A 16,124-nucleotide genomic window follows, 5' to 3' on the forward strand; every position below is an offset into this window, starting at 1 on the left:
TCTAATTAATGAGCCACTACTGCACAAGAGAGGAATGTTTCATTCCTGCCTTTGCTTTTTCCACTTTCGTTTACTCTTTCATTCTCATTTTAATCACTTTTTTGCCCTTAGTTGTGAATTTGTTTGATTTTATAGTTTTCCACACAATGCTAACTAACTTCTTTCTTTCTTTCTTTATTTCTTTCTTTCTTTCTTTCTTTCTTTCTTTCTTTCTTTCTTTCTTTCTTTCTTTCTTTCTTTCTTTCTTTCTTTCTTTCTTTCTTTCTTTCTTTCTTTCTTTCTTTCTCCAACCTTGATTTATTTTCACTCTTTCTGAAAACACATCTTCATTGGTTTCTTTCTTTCATCCTCTTCTGTTTTTTTATGATTGTTCTTCTCATGGCTTTGTTGAAAACATCTTGAAGACTGTCATCTTGAATGAGATGAAGAAACCGCTGAAGACGAAAACATGTCAAGCTGGGGGATTTTCAGAGGACAGCGAGTCAAAGAGGGAGTGATGGGGAAGATATAAGGAATTCAGTTTGGGGGAATTTGTGCCTTTAATAGATAATAAACAGGTCGTATATGCCACTCAGTAGAGCACATGAGACGGTGAGGTGTGTGTGTGAGAGAGAGAGAGAGAGAGTGTGTGCGTGTGTGTGTGTGTGTGTGTGTGTGTGTGTGTGTGTGTGTGTGTGTGTGTGTGTGTGTGTGTGTGCGTGTGTACGTGCGAGTGTGAGTGTGTACGTGTGTGTGTACTTGTACAACTATCTTTGTGTGGACCAGTTTGAGTTTTAGACCATTGGAGTGAGGACAAAAAGAGTAAAGTGAGGACATTTTGGCCGGTCCTAAGTTTCTGAGACCCCTGTTTGAGGGTCAAGACTTGGTTTTAGGGATAAGGTTATAATTAGGTTAAGCGTAGGTTTAGGGTAAGGGTTCGGGTTAGGCACTTAGTTGTGATGGGTAAGGTTAGGGTAAACTGATAGAGATTGCATTGTCAATGAATGTCCTCATAAAGATAGATGTACAAGTGCGTGTGTGTGTGTGTGTGTGTGTGTGTGTGTGTGTGTGTGTGTGTGTGTGTGTGTGTGTGTGTGTGTGTGTGTGTGTGTGTGTGTGTGTGTGTGTGTGATCAGAGCAGGACTGAAACATGCTCCTTCTGCTCAGGCCTCACATGTGGAACAGTTTACTGAAGCTCTGCTCCAAAATGAACAGAAAGTAACAGACGGCAATTAAAAGAGAGACACAAAGAGAGGGAGAAAGACTGAGAGAGAACAGTCGACTCATAAGTAGATTGAACTTGTGTCTTAGTTTAGATCGAAAAAATGCAACCAGGTAATGTACCTTTAAAGTAAAAAACAATATGGAAACTCCAAACTGAAAGCATTGAATGCTGACGGTAAACGTGCATCTTGAAACTTGCAGTGCATCACAGTCATGCGTGTGGGTTTATGAACATTTGTGTTTGGGATGTGGAAAGCCAGCTCGGCTCTCTGTAAGTTTCCATCAGTGGAGATGGAGGCAGGAGGAGGGGTTTGTGCCCTCCACCCTGGGCATGTGGCAGTCGAACAGAGGCAGCTTTATTGAGCTGTGTCTCTGATTTAAATCATATGGCATCGCCTGGAATCACTTCATGGCTTGGAGGCCGTTCAGATGAATGCCCCAAAGAGACTCGCTCTGTTTCTCCTCCTCATTTCATCTGTTTGTTGGCTTTCGATTTCTTTCACAGTGTTTCTCACTAAAACCAAATGGCGTCATGTCTGTTTGATTATGCTGTTTCGTCTTTATATCTCTTCAAGGTCAAATTTATTATCGGTCGTTCAAAATCCAAAACTTAAAGAAATAGTTCAGCCAAAAATGTATTTACTCACCCTCAAGTCATACGAGGTGTATTTAAGTTTCTTCTTTCAGCCAAACACAATCAGAGTTAAATAAATAAAAAAAACCTGGCTCTTCCAGCTTTATAATGGGAGTGAATGGTGCCTGAGATTTTGAAGTCCAAAAAAGCTTATCGATCCATCATAACAGTAATCCATACGACTCCAGGGGCTAATGAAGGCCTTCTGAAGCGAAGTGATGCTATAATCTATAATCTATATGAGCTATAAACACTGGCTTCCGGTAACGGCTGTACGCGAGTCTAGTTCTGGCGTCCAGTGACCTCTGACCCGACGCATGACGAGTGACCTCTGACCCGACGCATGACGAGTGACCTCTGACCCGACGCATGACGAGTGACCGCTGACTCGACACATGACGAGTGACCTCTGACCCGACGCATGACGAGTGACCTCTGACCCAACACATGACGAGTGACCTCTGACCCGACGCATGACGAGTGACCTCTGACTCAACGCATGACGAGTGACCTCTGACTCAACGCATGACGAGTGACCTCTGACCCGACGCATGACGAGTGACCTCTGACTCAACGCATGACGAGTGACCTCTGACCCGACGCATGACGAGTGACCTCTGACACGACGCATGACGAGTGACCTCTGACCCGACACATGACGAGTGACCTCTGACTCAACGCATGACGAGTGACCTCTGACTCAACGCATGACGAGTGACCTCTGACCCGACACATGACGAGTGACCTCTGACTCAACGCATGACGAGTGACCTTTGACTCATCGCATGACGAGTGACCTCTGACCCGACACATGACGAGTGACCTCTGACTCAACGCATGACGAGTGACCTCTGACCCGACACATGACGAGTGACCTCTGACTCAACGCATGACGAGTGACCTCTGACTCAACGTGTCACAGGTTAACCTGGTGACTTTATAAACTTGGACTTACATACATCCATTTCACTGATACTGTGCATTGCCGGCAATATCAACATCTGTGTACACATCAGGAAGGTGTTATGGAGTTTTTGTTTTGTTCAGTCTAAGGTTTGTTACTGCTGTGTTTTGTTATAGTTCAACTCTTTATAGTTTTTCTTAAAGGTTGTCATTATTTGTCTATAATAACAGAATGCCAGAAAACACAATAATTCATATGATAATTACCTTTATTTTTCCACATATTTCCCACAAACCTTATTGCAGTTAAACTTCCCGGTTCACACTCTGTACAACCAAACCCATAATCCAGGTTAAACTGTCTTTTAAAGCAACCGCCACATCACTTCCTGTGGAAGATGCCATTTTGGTGTGATGTCAGAGGGGGGAATTTAGAAACCGTTGTTTTTGCCAATTAATTTGTTGTTAAACTCTTTCTCTGTTAATGGTTGTTGTTTTAGCTGTTTGGAAGGTTTAAGTGTTGTGTTGGGTGTTTAGATTATTTAATTTGATTGTTACAAATGTTTTAGTTTGTACCTGTAGTTGGTATGCCCTATAGGTGGGGCTTCAGCCTATAAATAGGCTTGCTGTCTGAAAGAATACCAGTTCTGATTGTGGACTCAGAGGAAGCTCATACTGTGCAGTGTTGCGATCTTGGGCCAATTGGTTTAGCCAAAATTAGCACATTGTTGCGGTTTTCTTTTCTTTTTTGTACAGTTTTTATTTATTTTTGTCTTCTCATGCACTGTAAATATTTTAGCACCTTACAATAAACCACCATTTTTGGATTTTGCATCGACCTTTTTGTACAGCACGTCATTTCCCTTTTCCACTCCAACTGGTTGGCCTTCCTACATATGGTGTCAGAAGTGGGATCCTTCCACCAGTGAGTGACGTGCCTGCATAAGGTAATGCCCGGCTGACATGGCACCCAAAACGAGGGGTCAGCCTGTAGAGGGCTCAGATGCAGTAATGGACCAAGGTGCTGTGGGAGGTGCTGCCGAGGAGAGATTGCTGCCTGCGGAAATCCCAGCCACTGGGGGAGATGTTGCTGTCACAGCGCTGGCACAAATGTTCCAGTCCTTCATGCAGTATCAAAAGGATCGGGATGAAAGGCAGGAGAGGGAGGCTTCTCGTCGCGAACAGAATTACAAGGTCCTCAGCCACCAGGTCACCCAAATGCAGCTAGACATGGAGCGGACAAGACATGGAGGTTCGGAAGGAGCTGCAAAGCGGGTGATAGACCATGAACCTCGGATAGCCAAGCTGGAGGACAGTGATGATATTGAACACTACCTTACAACTTTTGAAAGACTGGCAGAGGTGTATCAGTGGCCAAGGGGTGACTGGGCTGTTCGTCTTATTCCCTTGCTAACTGGCAAGGCCCGAGGTGCTTTTGTGGCCATGAACCCCTCCCAAACCCGAGACTACGACCAAGTAAAAGCTGCAATTCTAACAAAATACGAAATCGGTGCAGAGACATACCGGTTGAGATTCCGGTCCTTTAATACCCCTGCCGATGAGAGCCCTACGGAACTCTACATCCGACTGAAGGACTTGTTCTCTAAATGGGTACACTATGAGCAAAGTAATAAGAGGGACATTATGGAGGCCCTTGTGTTGGAGCAGTACCTGCGAGTGTTGTATCCTGAGGTGAGGACTTGGGTAAAGGAAAGAGATCCTGACACCGCCGCAGAGGCTGCAACATTGGTTGAGGCCTACATTGCTGCACGGAAGGGACCTGGAACTACTCGATATGCTGGCATCCTCCACTCTGCGAAGGGTAAGTCTGATGGGTTGGGGGTCGGTTCAAACTCTCAAAGTGGCCCTAAAATCTTTAGGCCCATTCATTCTAAACCAACATCGGCCACAATTCCCCAGACAACAGTTAAGGGAGAGATCATTATATGTTATAACTGTGGTGAGCCAGGTCATACTAGGCCCCTTTGTCCACTCAAAAAGCCCAAGACAACTGGTCTTTGTTATATGCCCCGGCCAGAACAGTTGAGAACACAGCCTGATCGAGAGCCAGTCATCACTGTACTGTTAAATGGTAAACCACTTTCAGCGTTGGTGGACACAGGTTGTGCCCATACGCTGGTACAGGCCCAGTATATACCTAGAGATTCCTGGAGTGAAGGAGATGCAGTAACAGTTTGTTGTGTGCATGGGGATAGCACAGAGTTGCCTACTGCTGAGGTTTATATTGAGGTCTGTAATCAGTCATATCTGATGAATGTGGGTGTTGCTACCAAGCTGCCCTATCCTGTACTGTTAGGTACTGACTTCCCTATACTAGCTGAATTGGTGCAAGAGACTGTATGGTGTGGCGTGGTCACGAGAGCCCAAGCAAAGCAGCTTACTCAGGTCCCACAGCCCCAAGAAATAACACCAGACACACTGCAAGAAATGCCCTTCAGCTCTGAGACTAGTTTAGGTGAGTCACGGCCTACAGAGCAGGAAAGGCTGCAGAAACGCAGGGAGTGGGTTGAGGGGTTGTTGGAAACTTCAGAGGAAGCTGAGGAAGGGGAAGAAGAACCCGAACTCACTGAAGCAGACTTACTTGTCCCTGGTAATTTAGCCCAACTTCAGCGTGAGGACTCAACCTTGACTGAATGTTTTAAACAGGCTGAGGAAAATGAGGGTGTTGTATCTTTGCTTGGTGAGACTTTTGTTGTACAAAATAGTCTTTTGTACCGACAAAGTAAGGAAGAAGGACTGCAGCTGGTAGTACCTAAGGCATACAGGAAGGAGGTGTTAGAACTTGGGCATTCTATTCCCTGGGCAGGTCACTTGGCTTTTATGAAGACATTAATGCGAATTGCAAAAAGATTTTATTGGCCAAAGATGTACAGTGAGGTTAAGGAGTTCTGTAAATCTTGTCCAGAATGTCAGCTCACTACTGGCCGTACGCCTGCCTACGCACCCCTTATACCACTTCCTGTAATTGACACTCCGTTTAAGCGAATAGGAATTGACGTAGTTGGGCCTGTGGAAAAGAGTCAGAGGGGGAACCGATTTATGTTGGTTATTTGCGATTACGCTACCAGGTACCCTGAGGCATACCCGTTACGAGAGGTCACAGCTAAGCAAATAGCCACGGTACTCCTACGATTTTTCTCGCAGGTTGGAATACCTCAGGAAGTGCTCACAGATCAGGGTCCAAACTTCATGAGCCACACCTTACAAAAAGTATATCAATTGCTGGGCATAAAGAGAGTACGAACCACCCCTTACCATCCTCAGACTGATGGTCTTGTTGAACGTTTCAACCAGACCCTGAAAACTATGCTGAGGAAGTATGTTTCTGACACAGGCAAGGACTGGGACAAGTGGCTTCCATTCCTTCTGTTTGCATATAGGGAGGTGCCTCATGCATCCACTGGGTTCTCGCCATTTGAACTACTGTATGCTCACCATGTCAGAGGGCCTCTGGATGTACTGAGGGAGAGTTGGGAGGCCACTGATAAGCCAGACAAGAAAAATATTCTCTCCTATGTGCTAAAGATGAGAGAGCATCTGCAGAAGACAACAACCCTTGCACGAGAAAATCTGCTGCAGTCTCAAAAACGACAAAAAGAGTGGTACGACCGAACAGCCAGATCCCGTACATTGGAGCCAGGTGAAAAGGTTTTGTTGTTGTTACCGACGAGTGAGCATAAACTGCTGGCTAAGTGGCAGGGCCCTTACCAAATAAAGCGGAAAGTGGGTCCTGTGACATATGAAATAGAGATCCCATCCAGGACCCAGCCCTTGCAAATCTTCCATGTTAACATGTTAAAGAAGTGGTATGCTCGTTCCACACAACCAGAACCTGTGTCTGAGGCAGAAACGGGAACTGCAGCTGCTTTGTTCGTGAGATCCGTGGAGGGAGAGGAGGAAATAGAGGAACAATACCTGCCTGGTCGTCAGGGGAACAGTCAGCTGAATTTTGAGCACTTAGAAGATAGTCAAAGGCAAGAACTTCTACAATGCATCCCAGCCCAACTCTTTATGGAGATACCTGGCAGAACAAGTGTTATCCACCATCACATCACTCTCAAAGATACCAAACCCATTCGTCAGCCAGTATACCGGGTCCCAGAAAGACTTCTGCCAGTTATGAAGGAGGAGTTGGAGACCATGCAGAGCCTTGGTGTGATAGAACCTTCAACCAGCGAATGGAGCAATCCCATTGTCCTAGTGCCTAAGAAGGATGGCAGTCTCAGATTCTGTCTGGATTTCCGCAAGCTCAATAATGTGAGTAAATTTGACCCATATCCCATGCCAAGAGTGGATGAGGTAGTGGAGAGTCTTGGAAGAGCAAAATATCTCACCACACTTGACCTCTGCAAGGGATATTGGCAGGTTCCACTAAGTTTAGAGAGCAAGGAGGTCACTGCATTTAAAACACCCTTTGGACATTTTCAGTTTCGTGTGCTTCCCTTTGGACTTCATGGAGCTCCAGCTACTTTCCAAAGGATGATGGACCACATCCTTCGGGGGACTGAGAAGTTTGCTGCTGCATACTTAGATGACATAATCATCTATAGTCAAACTTGGCAGGAGCATATGGTTCATCTGAAGGACGTGCTACTGAGAATTAAGAATGCTGGTCTAACCATCCGCCCAGACAAATGCACCCTAGCCAGGACTGAGACGCAATACCTAGGGTATGTGCTGGGTCATGGAGTAATACGTCCACAGGTGGGGAAAGTGGAGGCCATCAAGAATGCAGAACGGCCAGTAACCAAGAAACAGGTCCGTTCTTTCCTTGGACTTATAGGGTGGTACAGGCGTTTTATCCCCAACTTCTCTGAACGAGCCTTTACCCTAACTGATTTAACTAAAAAAGACAGGCCAAATAAAGTTAACTGGACTCAGGACTGTGAGAGGGCTTTCCAGGACCTAAAGGACTCCTTATGCACAGAGCCTGTTTTACAGAGTCCCGACTTTGAAAAGACCTTCACTGTACAGACCGATGCTTCTGAACATGGCATTGGGGCTGTACTGCTTCAGGAAGGTCAAGGGCAGCTTCAACCGATTGCCTACATCAGCAGAAAGCTCCTTCCCCGTGAATCCAAGTATTCTACAGTTGAGAAGGAGTGTCTGGCAATTAAATGGGCGTTAGACGCTTTAAGATACTATCTGGTGGGACGCAAATTCACACTTGAGACTGATCACAGAGCATTGGCCTGGTTGGGCCGTATGAGAGATACAAATGCCCGGATCACCAGATGGTTTTTAGCCATCCAACCATTTGACTTTGAGATCTTGTACAAAGCTGGGTCCCAAAATTGTACAGCAGATTACCTCTCTAGGACACCTCAGGTGTCTGAAGAAGGGGGGAGAAATGTCACAGGTTAACCTGGTGACTTTATAAACTTGGACTTACATACATCCATTTCACTGATACTGTGCATTGCCGGCAATATCAACATCTGTGTACACATCAGGAAGGTGTTATGGAGTTTTTGTTTTGTTCAGTCTAAGGTTTGTTACTGCTGTGTTTTGTTATAGTTCAACTCTTTATAGTTTTTCTTAAAGGTTGTCATTATTTGTCTATAATAACAGAATGCCAGAAAACACAATAATTCATATGATAATTACCTTTATTTTTCCACATATTTCCCACAAACCTTATTGCAGTTAAACTTCCCGGTTCACACTCTGTACAACCAAACCCATAATCCAGGTTAAACTGTCTTTTAAAGCAACCGCCACATCACTTCCTGTGGAAGATGCCATTTTGGTGTGATGTCAGAGGGGGGAATTTAGAAACCGTTGTTTTTGCCAATTAATTTGTTGTTAAACTCTTTCTCTGTTAATGGTTGTTGTTTTAGCTGTTTGGAAGGTTTAAGTGTTGTGTTGGGTGTTTAGATTATTTAATTTGATTGTTACAAATGTTTTAGTTTGTACCTGTAGTTGGTATGCCCTATAGGTGGGGCTTCAGCCTATAAATAGGCTTGCTGTCTGAAAGAATACCAGTTCTGATTGTGGACTCAGAGGAAGCTCATACTGTGCAGTGTTGCGATCTTGGGCCAATTGGTTTAGCCAAAATTAGCACATTGTTGCGGTTTTCTTTTCTTTTTTGTACAGTTTTTATTTATTTTTGTCTTCTCATGCACTGTAAATATTTTAGCACCTTACAATAAACCACCATTTTTGGATTTTGCATCGACCTTTTTGTACAGCACGTCATTTCCCTTTTCCACTCCAACTGGTTGGCCTTCCTACACAACGCATGACGAGTGACCTCTGACCCGACGCATGACGAGTGACCTCTGACCCGACGCATGACGAGTGACCTCTGACCCGACGCATGACGAGTGACCTCTGACCCGACGCATGACGAGTGACCTCTGACTCAACGCATGACGAGTGACCTCTGACTCAACGCATGACGAGTGACCTCTGACCGGACGCATGACGAGTGACCTCTGACACGACGCACGACGAGTGACCTCTGACCCGACACATGACGAGTGACCTCTGACTCAACGCATGACGAGTGACCTCTGACTCAACGCATGACGAGTGACCTCTGACCCGACGCATGACGAGTGACCTCTGACCCGACGCATGACGAGTGACCTCTGACCCGACGCATGACGAGTGACCTCTGACCCGACGCATGACGAGTGACCTCTGACCCGACGCATGACGAGTGACCTCTGACCCGACGCATGACGAGTGACCTCTGACCCGACGCATGACGAGTGACCTCTGACCCGGCGCATGACGAGTGACCTCTGACACGACGCATGACGAGTGACCTCTGACTCAACGCATGACGAGTGACCTCTGACCCGACGCATGACGAGTGACCTCTGACCCGGCGCATGACGAGTGACCTCTCTGACTCAACGCATGACGAGTGACCTCTGACCCGACGCATGACGAGTGACCTCTGACCCGACGCATGACGAGTGACCTCTCTGACTCAACGCATGACGAGTGACCTCTGACCCGACACATGACGAGTGACCTCTGACCCGACGCATGACGAGTGACCTCTGACCCGGCGCATGACGAGTGACCTCTCTGACTCAACGCATGACGAGTGACCTCTGACCCGACACATGACGAGTGACCTCTGACCCGACGCATGACGAGTGACCTCTGACCCGGCGCATGACGAGTGACCTCTCTGACTCAACGCATGACGAGTGACCTCTGACACGACGCATGACGAGTGACCGCTGACTCAACACATGACGAGTGACCTCTGACTCAACGCATGACGAGTGACCTCTGACTCAACGCATGACGAGTGACCTCTGACTCAACGCATGACGAGTGACCTCTGACCCGACGCATGACGAGTGACCTCTGACTCGACACATGACGAGTGACCTCTGACTCAACGCATGACGAGTGACCTCTGACTCAACGCATGACGAGTGACCTCTGACTCAACGCATGACGAGTGACCTCTGACTCGACGCATGACGAGTGACCTCTGACCCGACGCATGACGAGTGACCTCTGACCCGACGCATGACGAGTGACCTCTGACCCAACGCATGACGAGTGACCTCTGATGACGAGTGACCCGACGCATGACGAGTGACCCGACGCATGATGAGTGAACGAGTGATGCGTAAACCATAACAAAACAAAACACCGGTCTCGAATTAAAGTCTAAATCATAATTTTTAAAGAGAAATGTTGAGGAGCTTGAGTTTGTTGCCCAGCTCTATATGTTTGAACCACGAGAGGCGTCCTCGTTCAGCCTGAGCACAAACCATAAATGTTGAGGTCGACTTTCCATATCTCAAACGTAGCGTCTGTTCTGGCAGGTCACGTTAGTCAACTCGCATCAGTGACTCTCAGCTGATCCACGTCTACCTAGTGACACTATCACTGTATACATATATAAGCTCTTCAGTATTATCAGCAGCGATCGCGTTTCTCAGGAGCGATTACCCTCCTCCCTCCCCAGCTCCACCTCTCGCCAGTCAGGATTCGGCATTCTGATCACCTCTGAATCAGACTAAAATTCACTAACTATGTTGTACATTAAAATCTTGAATTATATTTGCATACATTCATGTTGGTTCTGTTCTATCTACCCTAATGGTGCGTAATTGCCATTACCAGTACCGCCAAATTGCGGGAACTTGCAAAAACTGCGGTTTGATGAAAAAGAGAGAAAAATGTTTTTCCCCAACACCCTATTCCCTAGGCTACTACTTTAATGTAAAGAGTCATTTCTTATTACTTCCTATGATAAGCAAGCATACCTCACATAAAGTGCTGGGAATATTTAAGTTCTCATCTTGTTTTATTTCAGACCTTAATAAACACATGTCTCAAACTTACAAAACATTGATGAGTCGAACAAGTTCTGTAGCTTTACAAAATGAATATGCTACAACTTCTGTAAAAATGACAAAGTGGCAAAGTGGTTGTCCAGCGTCGACTTCCGCCTGTGGTCAAACACACAGTTGCACGGAGTGCAAAATAATTTGCCCCACTTACATGTAACACACTGGGAAACTGCTTTGCGCGGTCTTTTGCACTTATGTTTGTCGGCAAATGAGAATGATTTGGCAGCTTCATCATGGTTTCATCAGCATTACGGGGTTTGCAGCTTTTCAATGATGTCGCGCAATTACGTCACTTCATAACGTTCCCATGGCAACAGGGCAAATGGCTGCGCTTGTGTGAAGTAAACGCAACATTTTTCAACTTTCTGCTAAGATATATGTGACTTTTTGCAACGAAAATGCGGCGATTATGAAATCATGCAAGCCCGCATATTTTGCGAGCGAAAATCTGCAATTTATGCAGCGAAAGTGCGGCGTATTTGAAAAAATGCGCCCCCCGCATAAATATGCGGACTTTGGCTGATTTTGCATTGAATCATGCGATCGCATAATCGCGTTTTTCGGGAGGGACTGATTGCTGCTCGTATCTATGCTAGGCTGCACGGATGCGCAGGGAGTTCTCGCCCAGAACAGAACCATACCGCCAATCCTAGCTGTGTGCTAATTGTCAATCGTATTTGACGCTAGTGGTCCTGGCAGAACTTCAGATCACAAACACAAATGTTCATAAACCCACATATGTACGTGACTCTAATGCATTGCATTTTTAAAGAATCACGTTTACGGTCAAAGGTCCAGCTGTTTGGCATACAATGCATTTATCGTATGGATTACTGTTATGATGGATGGATGCACTTTTTTGGGCTTCAAAAATCTCAGGTACCATTCACTCCCATTATAAAGCCTGGAAGAGCCAGGATATTATTTAATATAACTCTCTGATTGTGTTTGGCTCAAAGAAGAAAGTCATATACACCTAGGATGGCTTGAGGGAGTAATTAATGGGATCATTTTCATTTTTGGGTGAACTATCCCTTCAAGTAAAAAAACCAGTGGTTTCTTACCCTTATTAACATGTTTCAGAAGTGATGTGTCGTAACTGGTTTAGCAGTTCTTCAAATGAGTCACTGCGTCTGAAATCACATACAGTATAGCAGGTTCTTCATTAGGTTTGAAACTAACTTCAGAAGCATTCAAAAAGTATGTTTTATTAAGTATAAATGTGTGTAGTATGAATGACATTGATTCGGACGCACTACATTCACCATGTTGTCTCTGTCATGTGACTTACTGTGTCAGTTGCGTCGTGTCACTACCCCCTGCGCAAAGTTACCTCCAGATGACGTAGTTTCAACGGTGTGCTTGTCCGTCCTATGTCGGTATCAGGAGGGTGCAGACTGTGACGCCAGACAACGTATTTTTTCGACATCTACCGCACGTCTAATGTTGACATCCGTGGGACGTCCGTGTAAGGGTTATTTATAGTCCAAATGTGGTCGTTTGTGGACGTCTTTTCAACATCAAATTTAGACAAATTTTACGTTGTTTTTATACAACTTCTTTAACTGTAGTCCCATGTTTCAAAAGGGGGGAGGACATGTATTCTGTACCATTGATTTTACATTTATGCATTAGGCAGATGCTTTTTATCCAAAGTGACTTACATTGCATTACACATTTATATTCCTATCAGTTCTTGCTTTCGCTGGGAATCGAACCTGTGATCTTGCGTTGCAAGCACCAATGCTCTACTGTTTGAGCTACAGGAAAACTATATTACAGTTTTTTTCAGTCGCTAACAAGCGTTTGTCCAGCCAGTTGTCACATTTTCAAAACTCTAAACACAATTAGCACAGCATCGGTCTTTTGTGGCCATACCATTCACACATTTCATGTCGTTTTCAAACAATATGCAGTCAGTGAACACATTTCCATAATGCTTACATTTTCTTAACAGACAAGCTATACCTCCCAACAAAACTATGGATTGTTTTTGTAGTATTTACGAATGTTAACACACAACATCCCACAATAGCAAAAACAATATTCCAAACCTTAGATACAGTATAAAAACCTCTGCTTCTGCAATGATCAGTTCAAAAACAATATATCTCAGCTGATAACAAACAAACAATTGAATAATTGACACAGAGCTTATTTATGTTGGGTAAATTGGGCCAACCACAGCTGATTCCAGTCTGGCTTAGACTGGCTTAGAGTGGCAGGGGTTATTTTTTTCTATTACATTGACACTTATACAGTAAAAGAAGGACTGTGAGGAGTGATGTGTTTGGAAACAGAAACAGAAAAAGACAAACACTGTAATGTCTGGAAGAGGAAGAGTAAGAGCAAGGGGCCCAGTGAGAAGAGCAGGCCCAGTGAGAGATGCAGTGAGAGATGCAGTGAGAGATGCAGTGAGAGATGCAGTGAGAGATGCAGTGAGAGATGCAGTGAGAGATGCAGTGAGAGATGCAGTGAGAGATGCAGTGAGAGATGAAGTGAGAGATGCAGTGAGAGATGCAGTGAGAGGTGCAGTGAGAGATGCAGTGAGAGATGCAGTGAGAGATGCAGTGAGAGATGCAGTGAGAGATGCAGTGAGAGATGCAGTGAGAGATGAAGTGAGAGATGCAGTGAGAGATGCAGTGAGAGATGAAGTGAGAGATGAAGTGAGAGATGCAGTGAGAGATGAAGTGAGAGATGCAGTGAGAGATGCAGTGAGAGATGAAGTGAGAGATGCAGTGAGAGATGCAGTGAGAGATGCAGTGAGAGATGCAGTGAGAGATGCAGTGAGAGATGCAGTGAGAGATGAAGTGAGAGATGCAGTGAGAGATGCAGTGAGAGATGCAGTGAGAGGTGCAGTGAGAGATGCAGTGAGAGATGCAGTGAGAGATGCAGTGAGAGATGCAGTGAGAGATGCAGTGAGAGATGCAGTGAGAGATGCAGTGAGAGATGCAGTGAGAGATGCAGTGAGAGGTGCAGGAGCAGTGAGCCAGTGGACCCTATAATACCGAGCGCATCCTTGCCTTTCTCAATGATCTCCACCAGCGCCTGGGTCCAGAGCAGGATCAGGAGGGTGAAAACATGAGGACCTTTGTAATTACCTGGGACAATGTGGCTTTCCATCATTCGCAAGCAATAACAACATGGTTTGAAGTCCACCCAAGACTGGTAAGTCTCTTCCTTCCACCCTATTCACCTTTCCTCAACCCCAGAGAGGAGTTATTTTCTGCATGGAGGTGGACGGTTTATGACCATCAACCGCATGACCAGATGTCCCTCCTTGAAGCCATGGATGCTGGTGCAGGGACATCACAGTTCATGATTGCCAAGGGTGGATCCAACATACCAAGTGGTTTTATCCCAGGTGCATCGCCTTGGATAATATCAGATGTGATGTTGATGAAAACATGTGGCCTAACCCTGAAGATCGCAGAGATTAGATACAGTAATTTTGTGCTTTTTGCTGTTGTTGTTTTTTTGTTCAGAATGCTCTTATGTGTTTCATGGATATTTTGTTCACTGTAAGCAATACTGTAAAACTTTTTCTGTTCTATCATACCGTGTTTCTACTGTACCTCCTGTAGTAAAGAGTAAAAGGAAAAAAACTGATTTGCTTTTTACTGGAATGCTTTTGAATGAGAACATTACTGTACATGTGGACATACAGTTCCCAACCAAGACATTTAGTGTAAAAACGGTGGATTGCATGGTTTGCATGCAAATACCTGTAAAACTGAAACATAAAAGTCTATGCAGTTTTTGTAATGTCAAGAATAGCCAGTATTCTGAAACCTGGTGTACTTTGATTGACTGCATGTACCTTGTGAAAAGAAATCAAGTGTTATTCTTTGACAGAATAATTTCATTTTGAGTCAGATTTCCAGTGTTTTGGTAAAGTTAGTGTGTGCAGAGAAAGATGTGTTCTATTTTGAAATGAAGAGTTAGTATATATTTAACAAAATGTGTTTTTGAGAAGAAAATTAACCATTTGGCCAATTGTGTTTTGTAGGTGTGAGTCTGTGTTAAGAGTTTAGAAAAAATATCTGAAGTATGGGTAAGCGCTTGTTAGCGATTGAAAAAAACTGTAAACTGTGTCTCCAGTTATCACCTGATGCTGAGACAATCAAATGGAGTTTTTGGAAAACGATCTTAAATAATTATTAATAATCTGTATTCATATGTATTAATCATGTTGATAACAACAATGTTGATATTTGTAAATAAAAAATATTACATATTAATCATGTAAATTTCCTGCACCTGTCATAGACGTCAAAATGACGTCCAAAAAATGTCAAAGGTCAAATGTTGACGTCCAAGTTAGGTCATGGTTGGACGTCCAAATTGTGGACCTAGTTTGTACGTTGAATAGATGTCCAGAATTGGTCATAGACCAACGGACCCAATATAGACATGAGCTGCACGTCTATCCGACATCCAATGTTTAGTGGGTAGCTAAGTTTCCATCCACTTGTCAATCGAATTTTCTGAAGTTCAGTAAAAAAAAACTCATGCGAATAAAGCTGGTGAAAGTGTGTTTCCATCCAACGGCTTTAAAGCGAATAAAAACCTGTGTGTAATGACGTCACATGCTGTTCTGCAATCAAATTGGTATCGAATTGATTTGAGACATTCTAAGGTGTTTCCATTCATTTTCGCACTGAATCGCACAATATTCAAGCCAACATTTGCGGACAAAGTTTTGCTAGACAAAATGGATTCATTATTTATTCGGCAAATAACGTTTCCATCAGTTTTTATCGCATATAAGCCGTATATCGGTCAAGATAAAATCCGATGAGACCGAACGCATTTCATTTGAGTCGATATTCATGAAATTCCCATAAGGCATTTTTCATTCGATATCACTTAATTTGGATAAAAACGTGTGGATGGAAACACAGTCATTCACAAATCCTCTCCCGTGGCCTCATGGGATAAAGTGTCCATCAGTCGCACACTTCACAATCTCAGCAGAACTAGTTTCATTTCGTTGCTCTACTCTTTTATCATCTAAATGATACAAATTATTC

General features: G+C 44.4%; 1 protein-coding gene across 1 annotated transcript in view; it reads left to right on the plus strand.

Moving 5' to 3' along the window:
• rargb (retinoic acid receptor, gamma b) overlaps positions 1-16,124 on the plus strand; it is a 99,709-nt gene that overhangs the window by 37,984 nt on the left and 45,601 nt on the right. The window lies entirely within an intron of this gene.

Source organism: Phoxinus phoxinus (assembly GCF_949152265.1).
Source record: "Phoxinus phoxinus genome assembly, chromosome: 22".
NCBI lineage: Eukaryota > Metazoa > Chordata > Actinopteri > Cypriniformes > Leuciscidae > Phoxinus > Phoxinus phoxinus.